At 46.7% G+C, this 16,565-nt stretch overlaps 1 protein-coding gene across 5 annotated transcripts in view; it reads right to left on the reverse strand.

Annotated features, from left to right (window-relative positions):
• LOC137532579 (NACHT, LRR and PYD domains-containing protein 3-like) overlaps positions 1 to 16,565 on the reverse strand; it is a 1,034,343-nt gene that overhangs the window by 769,130 nt on the left and 248,648 nt on the right. The window lies entirely within an intron of this gene.

The following is a 16,565-nucleotide window of genomic DNA, read 5'->3' on the forward strand; positions in this document are numbered from 1 at the left end:
AGCAAGGAGCCTGGAGTGTGTGCACACACAGCAGCACACACAGACAAAGACACAGGACCTAACTAGCAGGCACAGGCAGCTGCTGCAGCTGAAAGACTGACTGACAGACTGACACTAACAAACTATACACAGACTAGCTAACTACAACACAGTAAAACAATAGTGTAGAGACGGTGTTTAAGTGTAAAAACGATAATGCACTTGCTTCAGCCAAACACACTTGAGTGTCTCTCTCAGTGGCAGTCAAGCAAGGACGAAATTCTCATCATGGCCTCCTCCTTATATGCAGGAGGGACTGGCCAAGGTTCCCCTCTGTGATTGGTTGCTTGGGCTTAGGCTGGGAGCCCTCTGATTGGCTGAATGACGTCATGGACATCATCTCCATGGTAACAGTACCCGGATCCGGATATCCACATGATATCCGGGCATGCAACCAGCTATCTGCGGTTTGCATTTCGGATTTGGGCCCAGCTATCCGGAATCCGGATCCAGTCGGATAGGCCTAAAAAGTTTGGATATCTGGGTCTACCCGGATATACGGAATCCTGATGAGTTAGATATAGATATAGATATGTGATAGAACTCAGAAGGAAGTCCATCTGGCCCAGGTGTTTTATTGGGTTTGAGTTCAGCAATGCCTTTCTGAACCTCTTCAACAGTTATAAAGGGCTGTTTTATTTTCTTCTGACAGGAGCGGTAGATCAATAGCAGCTAAGTAGTTATCTAGGTCTATAGGGGACTAGCGGACCCTGGAGGAGTTTAGAGTTTTATAGAACGTAGCAAAGGTTCCGTTAATCTGTTCTGGGTCAACTAAAAGAGTATTATTATTTAGAATGGCAGGAATGGCTATAGGGGCTCCGGTGTCTTTAGATAACCAAGCTAGGAGTTTACTATTTTTATCAACAAATTAAAAAAAGATATCGAATCTGGTGAAGCAAACCATTCTTGGTCAAGGATAGCAGTGCAAGTCTCCATTGTCTTACCAACCGTTGCCAAGCTCTGCAGTTTTCAGGGGTAATCGACTGTATGAATAGATTCTCAGCGTCTTTAGCTTTGTTTTAAAGGTTTTGTATATGTGTTCTAGAATTGGCTTTATATTTCTCAAGTTCAGACATATATTGTCCCCGAATAACAGCCTTCCCTGCGTCCCACACCACAGTATCTGAAGTGGATTTAGCATTAATTTCCCAGTAGTTACGTAGAGCTTGCAAAATCTGAGGTTGAATAAGTGGTTTCTTTATATAAAAGCGAGATATTCTCCAGAGTCTATCTTTAGGTTTAGTAGGAATAGTCAGGGTAAGCAAAATAGGGGCAGCCAGAAACACCTGATGGAAGGATGTCTATAGCCTGTACTTGGGGCAGTATAGGAGGGGCAGCAAAGGCCATGTCTATGCGGGACATAGACTGGTGTGCCGAAGAAAAATAAGTAAATGTTTTTTGTGTAGGATGTTTCCATCACCAAAGATCATGTAGTTGGTCACCATTTGCCCATATTCTTAAATCTTTCTCATCTCCGGTAGAACTCCCAGAAGTTGGCAAGCACCATTGTTGAAATCCTTTTTAAGGAATATCTTTATAAAGAATAAAAGCCTTGTTGAGAATCCCCGCTTCTGTCAGATTTCTACTACCTACTGTAAGTGACAGGAACATAGGAGAAAAGTAATGTATGGCTCATTTCACTCTGGGAAGAAAAAAAAAAAAAAATGTACTGCTTATTTGTCTAGGTTTGCACATATTTTAAATTTTACAGTTGTTTGCCATAGTGCCCATTTAAGTGATAGTATTTTGCTGGAAGTACCCTATCCAACGTGAGCGTATACCTACATTACTGTGTGGCTCCGGTGGCGACCTGGATGTCTATGACAATGCGCATGTTTTAGACGACCGCTGCAAGTTTTACACATCGGTGGGTGGCCTGGATGGCGCTCTGAGCGGACACGTTTTTCATGGCTAATTAATCTGTAAAAACAGCAAGATTCTTACTCGAATTTTGGCACAATTGCTGTTATTGCTTGGGGGAAACATCTAGACATTACACTGGAAGATTGGTATTCCGGATAATTCCGTTGGTTCTGGCCACTCAAGCCAGGACACACTGCAGGCCGCACACGGCCACAGAGGTGCCAAGACCGCTTTACTCCGTACTCTCTCGCAGACGTGGGGAAAGGAAAAGACACGGACAACAACAAAAAAGAACGTTCTCAAGCCTCGGAGCAACCACCGATGACTCCAGCCTCCCAAAAAACCAACACCAAAGGTAAGGGAGACAAGCAGAAAGACCACGAAGACATACAAGCAGATGATGATACCCCTCAGCCCAGTGTCGCCGACCTCATGGAGGCCTTTAAAGCACTGTCAGACGTCTCTGACAGTCAAGATCGACTCCATAGATGCTCGTTTCAGCTTTATCACTGACAAACTTTCTAAAACTAAAGGATGAGTGAAAGAGCTCGAAATCAGGGTCTCTACTGTAGAAGACACCGTACAGCAACACAGAGTAGAGATTCCCACCATGCAGAAGCAGCTACGAGCGCTAGCTGCAAGAGCAGTAGACGCCGAAGACCGCATACTAGGCCTTCCTAGTATATCCGCATACTAGGCCTTCCTGAGGGGACTGAGGGAGCAGACGTCCCGGCATACGTTGAAGGGCTGTTAAAACAGATCTTACCTCCTGCAACCTTCTCAAAGTTCTTCCTAATCGAAAGGGCTCACCGCATGCCTGCGAAACAAGGCCCTCCGGGCGCTTACCCTAGGCCCTTAATCTTCAAAGTACTAAATTTCAGAGACCACAACGCCATCTTAGGCGCGGCCAGAGCAGCGGGAGAACTCCATGTTGACAATGCAAAGATTATGCTTTTCCTGGACTTCACAGCAGAGATGCAAAAAGTCCTTCATTCAAGTCAAAACAAAGCTGCGAGAAAAGAACATTCAATATTCCATGATGTTTCCAGCTCGTCTGCGAGTACAAGACGGAGAAACTTTCAGCTTCTTCAATACGCCTGAAGCAGCCATGCAGTGGATTGAATCCTTGCCTCCTAATTCAAAATGAGTCTGCAGGACTGGTAACAATCTCTCTTGATATCTTCTTACAGGTATGATAGCCTCTTATAATTTGCCCAGAATGTCCCATAACTGTGAATCCTCGAACAATACTCTGTTTATCAGCATTATTATCCTTTACCTAATGCCATATATATATACGTAATTACGGCTTTTTGTTTATGCCGCGAGGAACTGCAACTAGGTAGAAAGCTATATGCACAGTCAGTAAGGATCTGTCTACAGCTTTTTTTCTCAACATCCTCACTAACTCATAGCCATAAAATCTTTATGTGATCGAGAATGATGCCTATAAGTGACAGCTTCCTACATTTTCTCCGCCATCACTCTGCTGTGCAATATGGAGGCACGCGGCATGGACATCACCTTACTTACAAGGAACATGAACGATTTACACATACTCTAAACTTTCACATGTCAGATAAAAGGAACTTTGTTTGGGATATCTTACCAGGGCAAGGCTACTTCATACCCACATTCCTTTGCCAAGAAGGGTTATACCTGCGACCTGCATTATTTTTTACTTCATTTTCATGGGTTTTCTTAATATCTTTCTTCCAACAGGCAATGTTACCTGAATTTACTAGTTCATGAAACGTAAAGACTACTACACATTAATGGTTATCCTAGGTTAATGTCTTAAAGTGGATCCGAGATAAAACATTAACTCATTGCATAATTGTGTTCCTTTCCTATTGTTTATAGGGCATTCCTCAAGCCAAATACTTTTTTGTTTTTGTGTTAATACTGTAATTCCCTATAAACTAAACAAGCCACGCCCACAGGTTTTCAGAGAGCCTTGGCACTGTAGCAAGGGCTCATGGGAGCTCAGACTGGGCAGGAGGAGGGGGAGGTGTTACTAGCCATTGATTTCAGAGGCAGAGGGGAAGAGGGAGGAGGAGGGGGATTAGGTTGTTTTGCTCAAGATGCAGATAAGCCTGCCTCTGTGTAAGGTTTACAAACAACATGGCTGCTGTCATTGTCTCACAGGAAGAAATAATCATTTTCTATTAAAGTGGTTTGCAGCTAGATATGCTGTGTAAACTATCTAAACTTTAGATAAGATATATAGACAAGTTACTTGTTATAGTTAGTTTTTCAGCTCGGGTTCCGCTTTAAGACTAGGTATACGTCATAATTTGGCCACCGGATGGCACCGTTACTTCATTCTCATCAAGCTATGTTATGTGATGTGAATAAAGGTGGCCATACTGTACACTCGTTAGATTAGCAGCAGATAGATCATCAGTAGATTTCCTGATCTATCTGATGTGTTTAGGAACATTTTTTACTAGGAACAGATTTCCAATACATTTCAGTATGAAATCTATTGAAAAATCGATCTGATGGCATTTTGTTACCATCAGATTTCAGTTAGGTCCAATGCAAAAGGATAAGCCATCTCCAGAGATCGAACCTACATTCTCCAGCATGTCAAATAGATTGAAATTGATCGAAATCGGCCGCAAATCGATTGATTGGTCAATCGATTTGCGATCGATCGGCCGAAAATCGGCTGAGTGTATGGCCCTTAACTGATCTTTACTGCACTAAATCTCATGTATTAAGAGTATATTAATATGCTGTATTATGTATAGGGAAAAGTGAGGTTTTCCAGCAAGCCAGTAACAGATGTGGTATACTTCACAAATTTCACAGCAGGAAACTCCATCCTTTCCTCTTTCTTATCTATTAGTATATTCCTACTCTCCCATACTCCTATTCCCTATCCATATAGTCTATACCCCGGGCCTACACTGCTAGGCCCCCGTCCCTGGACATCCTAACCCTCCTCCTCATTTCATTTTCAATCCCCTCCTAACCTCTTCATTCTTCTTTATTACTTTTAACCCCTCTACCTCTTTCCCCTATCCATTTGGCCTATACCCCGGACCTTGCACTGACAGGTCCCCATCACGGAGCCTCCTAATCCTCCCTACTTTCTGTCTTGTATCCCTGTCGTCTCTTCTACTTGCCTAACTTTGCTGATCAGTGATATATAGTAGATACGAGGAAAAATCATCATCCTAGAAGTAAATATAACTTTGGATATTGTTCACCTAAGCGCTTCCACACATTATAGTGATATAATATTCTATTATGTTATGGTATGGAGTCTTTATTACATTAGCAACTTTACTGTTATTAAGTATCAAGCACCCCCAGTTACTGAAAGTAGCCGGGCAGCCAGCCTACCGCTCGGACGCTTCTCTTTTCCCCCACCCCGTTATTTGTCGTTTCTTTTATAAACCTACCTTAACTGCCCTACAGCTGGTTACAGTTAGCAATAGGGACTTGTTCGGGGTAATTAGTTGGGAATGGGATCTAGGCTTCCTCTAGTTAGGTCGAAGCAGGGTGGGATAACAGAAGCGGATTTGATCATTTCAAATAGACCTGATAATGTATCCAATGTGCAGGTTCAAGAACATTTGGGAAATAGTGATCACAACATGATAACGTTTGATCTGGTGACTGATAGGCCGCGGGGCAGCGGGACCACTAAAACTTTGAATTTTAGAAAAGCAAACTTCAATCAACTCAGGCAGGCACTAAGTTTGGTGAACTGGGATAATGTACTACAAGGGGAGGACACTGAAGGGAAATGGCAAGCTTTTAAACTTACTCTCAATCAATATTGTAGTATGTATATCCCATATGGAAACAAAATGTCTAGGAATAAAAAAAGGCCTCTATGGATGAATAGAAAGGTTAGAAATGAAACGAAGGGGAAAAAAAATGCCTATAAGGTCCTAAAACCGGAGGGGACCAAGGCTGCATTAACCTCCCTGGCGGTAAGCCCGAGCTGAGCTCGGGCTAAGCCGCCGCGGAGGATTTCTCAGGCCCTGGTGAGCCGATTTGTACATTTATTTTTTGTTACACGCAGCTAGCACTTTGCTAGCTGCGTGTACTACACAATCGCCGCCGATCCACGCCGATTTGCCGCAACCCGCCGCACCCCCCCCCCACCCAGAGCCCTTGCGCAGCCTGGCCAATCACCGCCAGGCAGCGCTACGGGGTGGATCGGGACTCCCTCCGACGCCATGACGTGGATGACATCATCCCGATCGTCGCCATGGCGACGGGGGAAGCCAAACAGGAAATCCCGTTCTGAACGGGATTTCCTGTTTGCTCTGATCGCCGGAGGCAATCGGAAGGGGAGGGGGGATGCCGCTGCACAAAAAAATTAGTGCTGTGCTACCCCCTGGCGGTTTTAATAGACCGCCAGGGAGGTTAAGCAATTATAAGGAGTGCAATAAAAGTTGTAAAAAAGAAATTAGGCTGGCAAAGATCGAAGCTGAAAATCAAATCGCTAGGGATATCAAATCTAACCCAAAAAAGTTTTACAAGTACATCAACTCTAACAAAAGAACGGTTGACTGTATTGGACTCCTAAAGGATGAGGGTGGGAACTCAATGGTGGATGACCAAGGTAAGGCAGAGTTATTAAATGCTTTCTTTGCTTCTGTCTTCACAAAGGAAACAGCACTGTTGCAAATTACAGAGGCGGAAGAGTCTCAATCTTCTAACTGTAATAATAAATACTTAACGCAGGAAGAAGTAAAGGCAAGACTAAATAAATTAAAAATAGACAAGGCACCTGGCCCGGATGGCATGCATCCTCGGGTCCTAAGGGAATTAAAGCGGAACTGTACATTTGTTAAAAGCAAACCGTTTCACTTACTGGGGCTTCCTGAAGCCCCCAGCAGCCGTCCTGTGCCCTCGCCGGTCTTGCCCGAGCCTCCGTTCTCCCGCACGAGCTACTTTCATTACCTCCGACTTACAAATCGACGGCAACTGCGCCTGCATGCCCCGGGCAATGCGACGCTTTGTTCGCGTTCCCACTCGCTAGAGCAGCTATAGCGGGTGGGAATGCTAAGAAAGTATCGCATTGCCCGGGGCGCGCAGGCGCAGTTGCAAGTCGGTGGTAATGAACGTAGCTCCCGCGGGAGAATGGAAGCTCGGGCAGGACCGGCGCGTGACAGGACGGCTGCTGGGGGCTTCAGGAAGCCCTAGGTAAGTGAAACTGTATGCTTTTAACGAATGTATAGTTCCGCTTTAAGTTCAGTTATAGATTAACCCCTTTATCTTATCTTTTGTGACTCTCTTGCAACTGGCAGAGTCCCAGTGGATTGGCGTACAGCCCACGTTTTCCCATTATTTAAGAAGGGCAAAAAATCAGATCCAGGAAATTATAGACCTGTAAGCTTAACATCAGTTGTATGCAAACTATTTGAGGGGTTACTAAGAGATACTATACATGACTTCATAGTAGAAAATAATCTTATTTCTCAGCATCAACATGGGTTTACTAAAGACAGGTCCTGTTTGACTAACATGCTCAGCTTTTATGAGGTAGTGAATGCTAATATGGATATTGGGAATGCTGTAGATGTGATATACTTGGACTTTGCAAAGGCCTTCGGCACTGTTCCCCACAAAAGTCTGGTGCAAAAGTTGGGGATGCAAGGACTGGGGAAGAGTCTGTGTGCATGGATAGGGAACTGGCTAATGGACAGAAAACAAAGAGTTGTGGTCAATGGATCGTACTAAAAATGGGAGACTGTTAGCAGTGGGGTCCCACAGGGGTCTGTACTGGGTCCAGTGCTCTTCAACTTATTTATTAATGACCTAGTAGATGCAGTAGTGAGCAATGTTGCTATTTTTGCAGATGACACAAAATTGTGCAGAATCATCAACTCTCAGGAAGATAGTGTCTTATTGCAACAGGATCTGGATAGGATGGCTATATGGGCACATAAATGGCAGATGAAATTCAATGTTGAAAAATGTAAAGTCATGCATTTTGGTCGTACCAATGGTCTAGCACCATACAAAATAAATGGGATACAGTTGGGAACATCAAACTTGGAGAAGGACTTAGGAGTACTCATCAACAACAAGTTAAATAATCGTACTCAATGCCAAGCCGCTGCAGCTAAAGCTAACAAAATTTTGGGATGCATTAAAAGGGAAATAAAAACTCGAGATGCTAGCATAATATTGCCCCTGTTTAACTCTCTAGTAAGGCCACATCTGGAATATGGAATTCAGTTCTGGGCACCACATTACAAAAAAGATATTGCAGTCTTAGAGCAGGTGCAGAGACGAGCAACAAAATTGATACGTGGGATGGAAGGTCTCGCTTACCAAGAAAGGTTAGATAAACTGGGTTTATTTAGTCTTGAGAAAAGACGCCTTAGAGGGGATCGAATTAACATGTATAAATACATCAGAGGGCAATATAAAAGCTTGGCGGATGAGCTTTTTGTCCCTAGGTCTTCTCAAAGGGCTAGAGGACATGATCTGCGCATGGAGGAAAAACGTTTTAGCCATTTATTTAGGAAAGGGTTCTTTACAGTAAGAGTGATTAAGATGTGGAATGCATTGCCACAGGAAGTAGTTATGGCAAATTCTATACCTGCATTTAAAGGGGGCTTAGATGCTTTCCTTGCATTGAAAGACATCCATGGCTACAATTACTAGGTTATGCCTAATGATGTTGATCCAGCGATTTTATCTGATTGCCATCTGGAGTCGGGAAGGATTTTTTTCCCTTTTGGGGCCAATTGGACCATGCCTTGTAAGGGTTTTTCGCCTTCCTCTGGATCAACAGGGATATGTGAGGGAGTAGGCTGGTGTTGTACTTTGCTTTCTAGTTCAGCCCTGTCCAACTGGCGGCCCGCGCGCCGCATCCGGCCCGCCAGGCCTCCTGTTGCGGCCCGCTCCTCTCCCCGAGATGCAGGCATGGCGTGCGCTATGGGCGCCATGCCTGCTCCCTCTTGTGTGGCCTCTCCTGTGCCCCGCTGCCGCTGCCTCACAGCTCAGACCTCACAGATTGCGGCGACTGAGGCAAACAGAGTGCACATATTACCCGCACGGAGTAAGTCACATGCGGAAGTGAAATCAGTCACTTCCGCATGTGACGTTCTGCCGCGCGGGTGTTATGCGCGCTCTCTGCTTGTTTCAGTCGCCGTGATCTGTGAAGCAATGGACGCTAACTGGGGGAACACCTGTTATTTACTGGGGGGGCACCTGTCACTATCTAACTGGGGGGGGCACCTGTCACTAACTGGAGGGGCACCTGTCACTATAACTGGGGGGGCACCTGTCACTATAACTGGGGGGCACCTGTCACTATAACTGGGGGGAACCTGTCACTATAACTGGGGGGGCACCTGTCACTATAACTGGGGGGGCACCTGTCACTATCTAACTGGGGGGACATCTGTCACTATAACTGGGGGGACACCTGTCACTATCTAACTGGGGGGGGCACCTGTCACTAACTGGGGGGGCACCTGTCACTATAACTGGGGGGACGCCTGTCACTATCTAACGGGGGGGGGGCTGTCACTATAATTGGGGGGGCACCTGTCACTATCTAACTGGGGGGACACCTGTCACTATCTAACTGGGGGGGACACCTGTCACTATCTAACTGGGGGGGGGGGGGCACCTGTCACTATCTAACTGGGGGGGGCACCTGTCACTATAACTGGGGGGACACCTGTCACTATAACTGGGGGGACACCTGTCACTATCTAACTGGTGTCACTATAGCTGGGGGGACACCTGTCACTATCTAACTGGGGGGGGCACCTGTCACTATAACTGGGGGGGCACCTGTCACTATAACTGGGGGGACACCTGTCACTATCTAACTGGGGGGGACACCTGTCACTATCTAACTGGGGGGGGGGCACCTGTCACTAACTGGGGGGGGCACCTGTCACTATCTAACTGGGGGGGGCACCTGTCACTATCTAACTGGGGGGACACCAGTCACTATCTAACTGGGGGGACACCAGTCACTTACTGGGGGGACACCTGTCACTATCTAACTGGGGGACACCTGTCACTATCTAACTGGGGGGACACCTGTCACTATCTAACTGGGGGGACACCTGTTCCTACCTCATCCGGCCACACCACAGCATCACCGCCAGCCCGGCCACAGCAGCACCGCAAGGCCTTTCAGCCCACACATCATCACCAATCTGGCCAAAAACACCATTGCCAGGCCAGCCAGGCACAGCAGCCAGTAGAGAAGAATACAGAAGCCAGGTAAGAGGGGTCTACCATATTAAAGGGGCATTCTGCCTATTTATGTGAAATGCTCTCTATTTATGTGCCTCATGACTGCGAATTTGTTGTGTTGGGGGCCTCATGATTGCTGAATTTGTCTTGTTGGGGGCCTCATGATTTGTTGGGGGCATCACAATTGCTGAATTTGTCTTGTTGGGACCCTCATGATTTGTTGGGGGCCTCATGATTGCTGAAATTGTCTTGTTGGGGGCCTCATGATTGCTGAATTTGTCTTGTTGGGGGCCTCATGATTGCTGAATTTGTCTTGTTGGGGGTCACATGATTGCGAACTGCGAGACTATGGAAAAGCTGAATCATCATCATGAGACAATAGCATTAAACCTTTTTTAGCTTTTTAAAACGGAAAATAAAACTGGGAGGTTCTAAAAAAAAAATACATTTTTCAGGCGTAGGATGGATGAAATTGTTTATCTTCAGAGTTTATTTTCAACTTGGATTTTCTATAATGTTCATGTATGAGTTAAAACGTTTGTACAGTATTTAGTTTAAATTGCTGTTGCCACTTTGCGATAGATAAGTGACTTTTGGGTTGCAGTTTGGGCACTCGGTCTCCAAAAGGTTCGCCACCACTGTCCTAATCTAATGTCCCACATTGCTAAGTTCATGTAAACTTGTCTCCACCCGTGGCCACACCCACATTCTGGTCCATGGCCACACCCATTTTTCAGCCGCTCAACGGAACCCTTGTCTTTTGCCGCGCTGCGAGCGCCACACAAGTTCACCGAAATCTGGAATTGCATGTTGTGGGGATCTGCTGCCAATTGCATTGCATTTTGTGGAGAGTGCTGCCAATTTAATTGTCCTTTAATTGCATTTTTTTTCCTGGGGGGGGGGGGCTGCGGCTCTAGCAAGAACCTTCGGTCCACCATGGGGTCTGAAAAAAAAATGGCCCTCCATGCCCATGAAGTTGGACAGCACTGCTCTAGTTGAACTCGATGGACAGATGTCTTTTTCAACCCAAATAATTATGTAACTATGATTTGTTGGGAAGGGGTGGGGTTAAATAGGTATACACGGTCTCCACGTCTTCAACTCGGGTCAGCTACTCTCCACTCCACTAGACAGGTATTGATCCAGATATATGTAAGGTTAGCAAATGATACCTCAACATGAAACAGTCCAGTGTATTTTATGGAATGTGCATGGGCTAGGTTCTTCCTTTAGGCTGCTTACACACAGGGACGTTACAGGCGCACGTTAGTGCAGCCTGTAACGCTCCCCCAACACACAGCAATGTAACACAAGTGGGCTGTTCACACTGCCCACGTTGCGTTACATGTAATGCTGCACGTTCTTCCGAAAGTGCAGCATACTACAGCGTTACAGCGGCTTAAGCCGCGTTAGACTGTTTGCACATGCTCAGTCATGTTGGGGAGGAGCGGAGAGCGGCCAGGCACATGGCTAATTAATATTCACTGCACGTTGTGACGCGCAGTGTTTACTTCCTGGTGCAGCCGCTCTGTGCGGCTTTGGCCGGCGGGACCATGTGATGCTGCATGCGTCCAAGAGTACGCATCACGGCATCCCGGACGCCAGAGTGAGCTGCACAACGCGGCTCACTCTGACGTCCACATCAAAGAGCACCAGGCCTTGCGTTAGGTGCACGTTATGCGACCTTAACGTGGCACCGAACGCAACGTCTTGGTGTGCAAGTAGCCTTAAACAAGCGTTAGTTTTTAACTTCCTACGGAAATACAGTCCCCCATATAGTGATCCTGGTTGAAACACATCTCCAAGGAAGTCGGGTACTAGCACTCAAAAAAACGTGGATAGGGGCCCACTATAATTCTACATACTCCACGTACTCTAGAGGAGTGAACATTCTTATCAAAAGAAATCTGCCTTTTCAACGGTTAGACCTAGTCCTTGACCACATGGGTCGATATGTAATCATACATGCTAAAATAGATAATGTAACTCTTGTCCTTGTAGGACTTTATAATCCTCCAGCAGCATATCCTGATCTTCTACACCAAATTGCACAGCTTATGCCTCAATATCCGACTGAGCATAGGCTGTTTTAGGAGATTTTAATATGGTACCCTCAGCTTCCTTGGACAGGTTAAAACCTAGAATGTCAGAATCCCAATCCCTTTCGGATTGGGCACAGATACAGTCCTTGACAGACGTGTGGAGGTGGAAACATACATCTGAACCTGGCGTCACGAATCGATCTAGTATACGCATCTCACGCCTCGTTATCACTTATCCAAGATATTAATTTACTACCTAGGGGTATATCGGACCACTGTCCCGTTAACCTTACCTTAGACTTTGGAATTTTCGCACACAGAATATGTCTGGAAGCTAGCCCCCCACTGGTTGGAAGAGCCCAGAGTGAAATACATAGTAATGGATAGAATGAAAGAATACTGGCGAGCACCAAACGACAAAATGGGCTTTTTTCTAAACAAGTGAGGATATTTGATCAGGGAGATAAAACAGGTAAATTACTTGCACATTTAGTGGGCCAGGAGAAATCATCGGTACAAATAGCCACCATTAACACGCCATCCGGGCATTGCATGACTCATCCGGGGATATTAATAATGCATTCAAACACTACTATTTACAGGACATACAACTTCCACATCTCTCGGATAATGACAAGCAGTTCTTAGACTCTGAAATCACCCAACCTGAAATAGAGGCTGCAATAGCTGCATTAAAAAAAAGGAAATCTCCTGGACTGGATGGGCTCCCCTCAGAGCTATATGTTACATATAAAAAAACATTAACCCCCAAGCTTTGTCACCTATTTAAAAATATTCTCGCTATAGGTCAGGTGCCTCCTATGACAGAAGCCCTCATCACGTTAGTCCATAAGAAAGGTCGGGATCCGGCGTCATGCTCCTCCTACAGACCGATCTCTTTATTAAACGTTGATGGGAAAATTTTAGCAAAGGTCCTCGCCACCCACCTGAATACTGTTATCACTAGCTTAATATACAGTGATCAGTCAGGATTTATTCCTGAAGAAGGATGTGATATTAACCATTTACTGACATCCTAACGTATTAAAACGTCATGCTTACCGCTATTAACAGCAACATGACGTTTTAATACGTCGCGCGTTTCCGCCGCTGCTACCGCCGTGTGTGCGCCGCTACCGCCACTTTTTCCGTCGGGCTTCCGTGCTGGGTGATTGGGGAAGAGGACCGAACGGTCCTCTACCCAATCGCAGTGCCTGGAGTGAATGGACGTGACCGCGAACAGCGGCTACGTCCATTCACAATAACAGGAAATGTTACAGTTAAATAAAGTGAAGAAAAAAAAAAAAAAAAGTGAACACTTCCTATAACACTTCTTGTGGCCAAAAAGTATATTACACCTACAAAATACATTCATTTTCAAGTACATACAGATCTTAATAAAATTACACTTCCAACCCTCCCCCCCCCAAAAAAAAAACACTTGTAAAAAAAAATCAGCTTAACCACTTGCCGACCGCCCACAGCCCATGGGCGGCGGCAAAGTGGATGCCTTAAGGACCGCAATACGCCTGACGGCGGCGGGTCCTTAAGGCGTGTCCGGGGAGCGATCGCGTCATCTATGACGCGCGCTCCCCGTGGCGAAAGGTCCCGCCCACCTTGCCCGATACCCCGCCGGCCAATTAGCAGCGCCGGCGGGGTTTGAATTGGCGATCTGGCCAATACAAAATGTATAATACACTTTGTTTACGTAACAAAGTGTATTATACAGGCTGCCTCCTCCTCCTCCGCACTCTTCGTCCGTGCATCATCAGAGGAGGAGGCAGCCCTGTCCGTAAGCTGCACAACACTTTTTTTACACTTATAGACCCCCCCGATCGCCCACCCCAGCCCTCAGAACCCCCCCTGACCACCCCAGCACACAGGTTTTTGCACCCAAGCACCCCCTAATAAACCCATCAATCACCCCCTGCCACTATCTGCCGACGCTATATTGTAGGTTAGGTCCCTAACTGCCCCCTAGGGTCCCTTGATCACCCCCCCTACCCTCAGATCCCCCCAGACCCCCCCCCCAGACCCCCACCCCTGTATACTGTATACATCTGCCTCACCCACTGACCACCTGTCTATCACCTGTCTGTCACTTGTCTATCACCCCTTGTCACCACCACCCATCAGAGCAGACCCTAAACTGTCCCTTGGGGGCACCTGATCACCCACCCAGACCCCAGATTGTCCTCAGACCCCCCCCCCCCCCCGATAACCTCCCCAGTGCATTGTTTACATCTATTCTCCCCTGTAATCACTCACTGACCTCCCATAGGTCACCCCCTGTGTCTGCCACCCATCAGATCAGGACCCAATCTGCCCCGTGCGGGCACCTAATCAACCCCCCTCACCCTCAGACCCCCCCCCCCCCAATCACCTTCCCAGTGCATTGTATTTGATTGTGCTGTCATTGTATTTGATTGTGCTGTCATTGTATTTGATTGTCCCGTAATTGTATTTGATTGTCCCGTGATTGTCCCGTGATTGTCCCGTGATTGGCCTGTGATTGGCCTGTGATTGTCCTGTGATTGGCCTGTGATTGGCCCGTGATTGGCCTGTGATTGTCCCGTGATTGGCCTGTGATTGTCCCGTGATTGGCCTGTGATTGTCCCGTGATTGGCCTGTGATTGGCTTTGATTGTCCCGTGATTGTTTCTGATTGCTTCTGATTCCCCACTCGCCACCACCACCCTGTCACTATCCTAGTGATCTAAAAACAGTGATCAGTGGAAACTGTCACTTTTTTAGTATCACTAGTGTTAGCAGTTAGGCCAGTTAGCTAGGCCCCTTTGTTAGTGTTAGTTAGTGCTCAGCCCACTGCACCACAGTCACTAATTAGCGTCATCACTGTCGCTAATCAACATTGTTACTATATAGTATCTGTAAGTGATCATTACTGATCGCAGTCAGATCTATTAGGGTCACTAGGATCCACTAAAAAACGCAGTGTTTGCCCGATCAGGTCTGATCGTTCGCCTGCACTTGCGTTCAGCCCACCCCACCGCAGTGACAGAATTTTTTTTTCTGATCACTGCAAAAACCACTGTACACTAGCTGTGCACTGTAAACATCAGTTTTGATTTTTTTTTATCAAAACTCAGTGATCACAGCTTTCTACCGCTCAAATACTCCCTTTCGCTAAGTAGGTGCTCTTTTTTCTGGGTAGTCTCAGAGGAATACCCCCTAAATTTAGCAGTCCACCATGGCAAGAAAGGGGTATTCCGACGATGAGGTTCTCAGGTACATGTCCCAGTCGGATGAGGACGATTGGGACGAACCATTCGACGAATCATCTGGGTCAGAGTTTGTACCTGAATTGAGCAGTGGCTCACTGACCGATAGTGATGACGAGGTTGAGGTCCCGGCTAGAGCCAGGCGTACCACACCCCATGTCGTTGGACCGCAGGTGGCGCAGGATCAGCCTCAAGGGCAGCAGAGTGGTGCTCGTGCTGGTCTGAGATTTCATGGTGGGGCAGGCACCAGCAGCACAGCATCTCCTGGACCTAGAACCAGTACTTCCGTACACCCTGGTGAAGTGGCGAGCACCAGCATGGAAGTTGAAACTGGTTCGGTGGCACGTGTAGTAACACCCCAGTCGCAGCCATCAAGTAGACGGGCCCGTACTACCCCTAGTTTACCAGAGGTGCTGGCAAATCCAAATTGGCAATCCCCGGATACCGCCGCACCCGTACTGCCCCCTTTCACCGCCCAGTCTGGAGTCCAGGTGATGACAGATAATCTAGGATCGCCCCTAGACTTTTTTTATCTGTTCATCACCCAGGATCTCTTAGACCTAGTCGTGGCAGAGACCAACCGTAAAGCCACACAATTTCTAACCGCCAATCCGAATGTCTTCCTTGCCCAGCCATTTCGGTGGAAACCAGTCCAAGTTTCCGAACTTAAAATTTTTTTGGGCCTTCTCTTACACATGGGACAAATCAAACAAAATGTGTTGCGGTCTTATTGGTCTACAGACCCATCACAACATGTTCCCTTGTACTCTGCTGTCATGTCCAGGACACGATTTGAGAACATCCTGCGCTTCCTGCACTTCAATGATGATGAAACCTGTCATGAAAGTGACCACCCTGCTTTTGACCGGCTCCACAAAATTCGGCCCCTCATAGACCACCTGTCATCAAAATTTGCAGATGCTTATACCCCTGAACAGCATTCTGCGTAGATGAGTCCCTCATACGTTTTACCGGGCGCCTTGGCATCAAACAGTACATCCCAAGCAAGCGAGCCCGGTATGGGGTGAAACTGTATAAGCTCTGTGAAAGGGCCACAGGCTATACATCTTATTTTAGGGTCTATGAGGGAAAAGACTCCAAATTGGAGCCGGTCGGATGCCCTGACTACCTGGGGAGCAGTGGAAAGGTTGTGTGGGACTTGGCGTCACCCTTGTTCCAGAAGGGGT

Source organism: Hyperolius riggenbachi, chromosome 1 (assembly GCF_040937935.1).
Source record: "Hyperolius riggenbachi isolate aHypRig1 chromosome 1, aHypRig1.pri, whole genome shotgun sequence".
NCBI lineage: Eukaryota > Metazoa > Chordata > Amphibia > Anura > Hyperoliidae > Hyperolius > Hyperolius riggenbachi.